Genomic DNA, 8,651 nt, shown 5'->3' with positions numbered 1-8,651 from the left:
AGGGTGAAGAATAGTTTCCAGGAATCCTTTTATACGTTACCAGTGAACTCTACCGTCATCAACACTCTCTCTCTGGATCTTCCCCCCGCCCCCCTTTAATTCTTGGAATCAGGCACAGCGGATAAACTGCTGACACTCACTGTCTCTGTCACAGACAACAGTTTCAAATTATTGGTGAGCAACTGGTGGTCACACAGGAGGGGGAGAGATGGCCAGACGAGAATGATCGATTGCGGGGGGCTGGGGATTACATATGCAGAGCAGAGCCAGGGAGGTCAGACTGGGGGTCCGCCGTCCTTGACCACATCTGTTTAAGCTCAGCAACGGTAAAACATCAGCACGGCAAGCCTGTGCGCCAAGGGGGCTCCACGCCCAGCCCAGAACAGGAACCAGAGGGGATTTGGGTGGATCTGCGAGCAGTGGGAGGGCGATCTCGAGCTCGCACACGCATATACCGCACCGGGACTGGCTGCAAAGCACGGTGTGGTCCTCGCAGCCTTTATTCCAGTGGGAACCTCAACATCCTTGAACGTGGCCTCAGGCTCCTCAAAGCCCGTTCCATTAGGGCCCTGGGGCTTCATCGAGCCTCCTCCCCTGATGTCTGCGAGAGCAGAAGCGACCTGACCGCGGACTCAGGCCCAGGACCGCCCGGTTGCGCGCTGGGGTCAGGGTCGCAGAGGGGAGGCCAGGCGAGCCTTCCCCGGGGAAGCGGGGCCTCGGAGCCGGTCGTTCCCCTCCAGGCCGGCAGGGGGCGCTGCCGCGTGCTCTCTGGCGCCGGCTTGCGGGAAGAGGGCAGTCCCCCTGTGCACACTCCCCAGGGCTGCACCCGGCTGGCCTGGCCTTAGCTTTCCTGGTCTCAGGCTTGGGGCCGTTTTGCCCTCGGGGCCACAGACTTAGGTAGAGCGAGCCCAGGACCAGGGGTGGCACCGGTGCGAACCGTGGGTACGTCCCGTCTCTGCTCGCTCCGTCCGCCCTCAGCTGCTTTCCCTTCCTCCCTCGTTCTGGCGTTCGTTCTCCCCTCTTATTCTTTTCCTTCTTCCTAGAGTCTTAGGTCCTAACAATGGGCAGCCAGCTTTGGCTGGTCCTTCCGTGGAATTGAACCTGCCCTGGATGGTCCTGCCGCAGCCTTGGGACGTAGAGTGTCTCCGTGAGTCTGAAGCAACCAGAGGCGCCCATGGCGCCGGGACTGCGGGCCCGAATCGGCTTATGATCAGGTACAAACACGTGTTTTCTTTTTATTTTTTTAAAAGAATGTTCATTTACTTGTTTTGAGAAAGAGAAAGAACGAGCACAAGCAAGGAAGGGGCAGAGAGAGAGAGAGGGAGAGAGAGAGAATCCCAAGCAGGCTCCCCGATCTCAGCGCAGGGCCCAATGCGGGCTCGAACTCAGGAAAGGTCAGATCGTGACCTGAGCGGAAATCAAGAGTCGGGGGGCTTAACCGACGGAGCCACCCAGGTGCCCCACAAACACTCCTTTTCTATCTTCACTGCTTCCGTGAAGTCCTCTACTTCCTGGCCAGACAGAGGACCAAGGTGGGGATGAACCCAATGCACAGGAGGGGGTGTGCAGGTGGTGTGGGGCGAGGGTGCAGGTGCAGTGCCTCCAAGGGGAAGGCTCCTCGTCCTTCTGTGGGGACGGCTTGATGGCAGGGTGAGGACTTTATTGGCGAGCTGGTGGGTATAAGCCTGGGGACACAGCTGTCAGAATACTCCTTGAGTGAGCAGAAAGGCTTCGTGAATGCCCTGAGCATGCCCAGCACTGAATTCATAGTTAGCCACGTCGATGGAGTCTTCCCAAACGGGACCTGTGTCCTGGGGACCCATGGGTGCCCGACCCTGACCAGCGGTGAACTGCAGCCACGGCATGTCTTGAGCCACGAAAGGAAGCCAGAGGCCAGGGGCCAGGCACCAGGCTGAGGCTTGAATGCATACAAGGAAAATTGCACACCACCCCACACACACGTGCACATGCACACACACACACACACACACACACACACACACGAGACCAACTTGAGAACTAAAAATAGGGCATGTACAGGAGACGGTGGAGGGGACAGCCCTAAAGGAAATTCGTTTTTGACCATAGGGGTAGGAAAAGGCTCATCTCCTTCCTCAGTTGGCACAGTGGTTGGTGATGCAAGCTGAGCCGGCCCAGCCCGCTCGTCGCCTGGACTGTCAGTTAAACCGCCACCAGGGGAAAGCGCCCCACCTCGGGGCTGCGTTCACCTCACGCTCTGAGCCGGGACAGGCTGGGACGGATCCTTCCAGGTGTTGGCTGTTTGCTCAAAAGGCACGCATTGCAGCCACAGCCGCCTCCACTTTCCCCTTCCCCATCCCGGCCACGGGCCCCGCTGCCCCCAGGGAGGCCACGGCGTGGAGCTGAGAGGCGCCAACAGCTGCCCCCCGGGCGCCCGCCCCAGCATTAGAGTGTCGTTCAGGCCTCGGCTTCCCACCAAGAACCAAAGCTGAGTTAATAAGTCAACCATTTACAAGCTGCCTCGTACTCTTGAAAGATAAGGGGTGCCCTGAACCTGGCGATAAAATTGTCCAAGGTCAGAGGCCTCTGGGGGAGATGTCTTTGAAAAGTGCTGTTTCGTGCAGTCGGGGCCGCCTTAGCTTGTCCAAGCCCTCCCGGAAGAGGCACCGAGACAGGTCCCATGCACCCACGGGACGTCGTGGGGCCGTGGAGTGCACCCTCGGATCACGCGTCCCTCAGGCTGGTCCTGAATCCTGGACGCCGGCGGCCCAGGTCTGGCTCCTTCTGCAGCCCTGCTTGAGGCCGCGGCTCTCTCATCCGTCACTTCCCCCACTCCCTGGGACCAATGGAAAGACTGTGGTGTCTGCCATCATGCGCTTAAAAATTAAAATGATTCCAACCATCACTTTAAAAATTCCAAAGAGTTCTGATTCTCTAATAATGATTACTTTAGCCACAATGCCCCTGCTCCTCCCCCTCTTCCTTTTTCTTTTCTTCAAGTGACACATTCTTTGAAAACATTTATTGCATTTGGTATCCCTGCTTGCCTCGTGGCCGGAGCCTGGTGCTGGCCCTGTCCTCGCTCTTAACGAACAGTTTCCAGCTGTGGCTGTGTGCCTCTGCCACCAGGACCCAACCCGTTCAGCAGGTCGAATTCACCAATTCCACTGATGTCCGTGATCCTTAAGTTACAGGTATGGGTACAGCTGGTCTGTTTAGAATGAGCTCGAGCCGGGGGCTCCAAGACCCAGGGTACCAGTCCAAGTTCCGTCTCTAACAGGCTCTGTCTCCTCGGTCAAAACACTGACTGTCCTGGGACTCCGTTTCCTCAGTGATAAAAACGAGGATGTTCCCTCCTCTGCAAAGCGATTTAAAGCTCAGTAAGGTTCCTTCCAACTACTACAGCCTACACCTTTGCCATCAGCTTGATTCAGGCCCGCGTCCAGACAGCGTGTCGGCCTCTCACGGTGGCACCTGTCGCCAGCCTCACGCTCCGTTTTATCTGGAAAGCTCTAAAAGTCAAGATAGTGAGAGGAGGCTGAATGGCACTTCGCCCTCCAAATCGGGGATTCGGATCAAGCTGGAGGTGGGGGGTGGGTGAACTCAGTGCCCAGACTTGACATGTTAACCGCCGGATGAATTATTTTCACTTCTGTGAAAAGGCCTCTGCTATCTCTTCACCAAGAAGCCTGCCGCATCTTAAAACCAATGTCACGAGTGTCTTCTGGAAGGTGGAAATGGGCAGGATGTGGTTTGAACTGACAAAAAGATGAAGCGGCCCATTCCCCATCAGGGAGTTGGAAGTGATTGCACGGCATGAGAAGGAGAGACTGAGTCTTTCTGATGTGGGGCCAGCTGGCTAGTCAAGTCTGGATCAGCCAAGCCAGTTCCTTGCTACTAAGACGGGAAACAACAATAACAACGAAAATCACATACACACCCGCCACCAAAAAGCAAAACCAAATCGACCAGCAATATTTCTTGCGTTCGATAGTAAAACATCGAAGGGGCGCCTGGGTGGCTCAGTGGGTTAAGCGTCCGACTTCGGCTAAGGTCACGATCTCGCGGTTCGTGAGTTCCAGCCCCGCGTCGGGCTCTGTGCCGACAGCTCGGAGCCTGGAGCCTGCTTCGGATTCTGTGTCTCCCTCTCTCCCTGCCCCTCCCCTGCTCATGCTCCATCTCTCTCCGTCTCAAAAACAAATAAAACATTAAAAAAATTAAAAAAAAAAAAAACACATTGTATCTGTCTGGCAATGTTCACGCTGTAGAAAACATTCCTGTACACTTCAGGCTGGTGATAGCCTTCAGAGAAATGTAGAACCATGTCGGCGTTTCCAGATAGGAGCACCGACCAGGGTATGGTAATGAAGATGGCAAGATACAAGGCAGGCCCAGGAATCCCCCGCTCCCGATGTCTGACTCGAGTCTAGTGTCTGACTTCATGTAAACAGAGCCCCATTTCAGAGGAGACCCAAGGCAGAAGCCTCCCATGCCACATTGCACTGCCTTGGCCTGGGGGCCACAGCACCACTTTATGGTGTGCCCCTGTGCCTGTCACCTACTGGCCCATTAAGTCGCTCAGTCAAAGTCTGCTGGCTCAACAGTGGGCCGTCAGTGGTGAAAACACCCAGAGGCCACTAATCTCCAAAGACTCAGGTCCAGAATTCTGCACACTACGATGGGATCTTGTGGTGGAGAGGTTTCTGCCCTGCCCTCCTAAGCCAGTTAAATACATGAAAAGCTGCCTTCGTCGCTTTCCTGGAAAGGAGAGCGTTGCTCTGAAGCAACCGGGAGTTCAATGAGTACCTAGAAATGAGCGGCGGACTACTTTTCTCAGAATTTGGAGTCCACCTGGCTTTGTCACTTCGTGTCCCACGTGAGAGCACTTGCTCCCCCAGGTCCCACCTTCAGGGACCTTCCTCCGCGCATTTGTTGACACTTGTCTTTGCGGAGAGGAAGCGTTCTGAAGAAGGGCACGCTCCATCACCATTATTGATTGGCTGGCTTGGCCATATTTCAGGCCGTTGTGCTGCCAAATGATTTTGGGGAAAGTGTCATGACATCTCTGGGCTTGGTTCCTCATCTCTAAAATTGGGGTGATGATAACAGCACCCACTTCGCGGGTGGTCACGAGGAGGGAGTGATGGCTTCCGGGGGAGTGCCGGAACAGTCCCCGGAATGGACCGTCGCCCCAGCGCATGGCGGCTGTTGTCCCTTTCGCAGGGTTCTCGAAGCAGCATAAATCATAAAACCTCAGCCAGCTTGTTTTCTTCACAGACATTATCCAGAGCAGCAGATCGTGTTTAATGTTTCCCTGGCTTCCTTCCCTCTATTTTCAGTCTCTGGGGAGGAAGGGGGTAGGGCAGAGGGAAAAGGAAGGACAGCCGCGTGTGCAAACACCACCTCTGTAAACGCCTCCGATTAATTCACGGCACTCAACCAAAATTACTTTTTATTTTTAGCTCACAGAAGCATTTAATATATGATAAAGGTTACACATCAATGGGGAAAGACAGGACCACTCAATAAATGAAAGCTGGAAAAAATGGCTAGTTATTTTGGAAAATGTGAGTCTATTTTTATTGTTAACCATCACCAAAAATTCTACAGATGGATCAGAAATTGGTGCCCTCCCAAGTCCAAAATCAAATGGATGATTTTCAGAATGAGACATGCCTTTCAAAGCATAAAAGCGGTAGAAAGGCATACAGATGGAACCACGTAAAATACAAGCCTGTGAAAATTGCAAAATAATATAATCAAGGGGTAAATGTCATGCCAGATTAAAATATTTGTGACATACGCAAAAGCCCATTATTGGGTTAACTTATCTTTTTATTCCATTTTAAGAGCTCTTTGTATATTAAGGAAATCAGCGCTTTGCGTCTCATTGTGTCATACGTCATTATCTACTTGCTTATGGTATTCTCTGTCTTGTAGAAGCTTTTAACTCCTATGCGGTTAAATTAGTAAATCTAACAGAAATTAATTATAAGCTGACTTCATTGTATATATATCTATATAGTCACCTTTAATGTCACCTGAGATCTGAGCCTTGCCAAGAATAACGTAAACTGTGCCAAAGCACTGTTTGTTGTTGCTAGAGTTTAAGTTGAGAGGGGTTATACAGAACTTTGGATCTAGACTCTCCTGTTGCCTTAAAAAGCTGGGGGGGGGGGGGGCGAACACTGTTTTTGTTGGAATTTTGACATAAAGCTGCCATTCTTAGAGCCTTAAAGCCCTGTCTGTTTTCAGTCCATGCCCTCATTTCTTTGTCTGAAATACCAACCAAGTCACCAGCTCTCACTGAATGTTTTCAGAGGCAGAAGCCAGAGAGTTATCGCATCCATGATGGCTGGCTCCGTGTGGAGTGGCAGGCACCAAACATTCTGTGATGTTCCTCTTCCTACTTTCCAAGGTCTCCTGCCTCCGTGTAGGCTGGATATCAGCATACCTAGTTCCTTCACTGGTTTCTATCCTGTTTTTCAAAGCTGGGCATTTGGAATTTCCCAATACGGACTAGAACAGGTAGGCAGGGAATCAAATGCTCCCGAGGAGGTGTCTCTAAATTTCCATGAAGTTTTTATTAGTTCTGGTAGGCAAGAAGGAAGGAAGGAAGGGAAGGAAAGGAAGAAAGAAACCCAGCAAGTCATTTGTTAAAGTCATAAAGCTGAACTAAATGGATAAGGTCCTCTAATTGACCTCGAGGAAGCTCAGGGACACCGTAGATCAGCTGCTAAATGACTTGTGATGTCTCGATTTAGAGAAGATGTCTGGCTCCCTAGCAGATCTGTCTGCCCATAAATTTCTTGATTAGGCTAAAGGCCTCCGCCAACAGAGCCAGATCTTCAACTCAGGATGTCCCCTTGAACTAGTATCGTGACAGAAGGTGCATTGGACGTGGGCGACCCAGTAGTTAAATTTAAAATTGTCCTCCTCGTTCATTTCCAAGAGATCAATTTCTTAGTCCAGGTGGGAGATGGGAGTCCCCACGCTGTAGCTGTGAGGCTCCTGGAGGTTTATTAATGGCATCTGCGGGCTGGAGGCAGCCTCTCCTTCTGACTTCATGCTGCCTGCCCAGGATGCCTTGTTTTAAGTACATCAGTGCCCCTTGTGGGAAAATACTGTTAAACATTTATTCCTGTTGGGTCAGTTCAGGCTCCACAAGACATCGCTGAAATGCCTCAAGTAGGTTCTTAGTATAACTCACTGGCATCGAAGATAAGCAGAGAGCTGCTAGTGTGCCTCAGTTGTCTGTTCAAAAGAGGAAAACTGGTTAAAGAAGCCGCATGAAATTTGAAGCCTATGTACCAACTTTTCCACTCTTCAACCATTGGAAGTGAGAATATGGACGAAATACTCCTATTTGTTTATTTTTTTTTAAAGTAGGCTTGATGCCCAATGTGGGGTCAAACTCATGACCCCGAGATCAAGAGTTGCATGCTCCACTGACTAAGCCAGCCAGGTGCCCCCAAAGACTCCCTTTTAACTTACTGTTGGGGCACCCGGGTCGGTTAAACATTCGACTCTTGATTTCGGCTCAGGTCATGATCTCCTGGGTTCGTGAGATCGAGCCCTGTGTCGGGCTTCCCACTGATAGCATAGAGCCTGCTTGGGATTCTCTCTGTCCCTCTCTCTCTGCCCCTCCTATGCTCATGCTCCCTCTCTCTCTCCCCCTCTGTCTCAAAAATAAATAAATAAACTTGAAAAAATAAAAATAAAAGTAAATTACTGTTTACAAAAAAATTTTTTTTTCTGTTTTCCTTCTTTCTTTTTTTTGTTTTACTCTGAGTATTCTTTCCATCAAGAAGAACAAGCTTATCATAGAAGAAGTGAAAATCTTGCTTAGGAATGCTTTTAAAAAATGCAAAGAAACAAACAAAAAAAACCTCAAAAGTTTTTATTTTCTGGAGCTTTCTTTTCCCAAGCAACTAACCTATTTTCTTCTGGGTAAGGATTTCCTGCTACCAAGTATAACCTAAAGAGCCCTCTCAACCAGGAAGAGGCAGCACCAAAAATCAATAGCTATAACCACAGATCCTGCCCAAACAGGATTGCTCTGGGATGAAATTACCTATGTCAGTGATTCCTTAACAATGGTAGTCAAAGCCATTGACATTGGATCACATATCCCAAGCATCTTAAATTAATTGAACATTAAAGAAATGAAACCAGGCTACTTGATTTGTACTTCTGTTTGTAAACATGAAATGGAATACTCAGAGTGTCCCTTGGATCCTCTGGTGGAACAGTTACTCCTAGGGGGAGTGCTTAGAAGTACCTGATAGCCCATGATTTGCACATGAATTGGTATTTTGATCTTGTCATCTTATGAATTTCCTTCCCATTCCTTGCCCTCCCACCAGCTTTACAATACCCTAAGTACCAGCAACAAAGGAAAGCCTTGCCCCGCTTGTAGCCAACTCATAGGAGACCTAGAATTTCCCTCCTGCGAGGCTAGCACACCCTTTTCTGCATTGACATCCTGGACAGGCCAGGACGTCCTGGATCTTCCCTCAGGCCGCCCCCGACCCCCACATAAATGGGGAAAAGCTTTCTTTAAATTCCCTGGAGGTACAGAGATTGTGTGATATATATGAATCTCATTCCACAAACTCAGATAGGAAAAAATAACACATTTCTTAATTTTTTTTTTTTTTTTACTGTTTATT

At 50.3% G+C, this 8,651-nt stretch overlaps 1 long non-coding RNA gene across 1 annotated transcript in view; it reads left to right on the top strand.

Annotated features, from left to right (window-relative positions):
- The first annotated feature begins 826 nt into the window (after window positions 1-826).
- The window catches only part of LOC122232758, a 28,234-nt gene continuing 20,409 nt past the window's right edge, over window positions 827-8,651 (top strand). The window contains exons 1-2 of the long non-coding RNA XR_006210151.1: window positions 827-942; window positions 1,044-1,214. This is a non-coding gene — a long non-coding RNA (uncharacterized LOC122232758). The remainder of the gene's footprint in view (window positions 943-1,043; window positions 1,215-8,651) is intronic.

Source organism: Panthera tigris, chromosome D3, assembly GCF_018350195.1.
Source record: "Panthera tigris isolate Pti1 chromosome D3, P.tigris_Pti1_mat1.1, whole genome shotgun sequence".
In the NCBI taxonomy this organism is placed as follows: Eukaryota; Metazoa; Chordata; class Mammalia; order Carnivora; family Felidae; genus Panthera; species Panthera tigris.
Note: the sequence above shows the minus strand (reverse complement) of the source record. Positions and strands in the feature narration are given on the sequence as shown.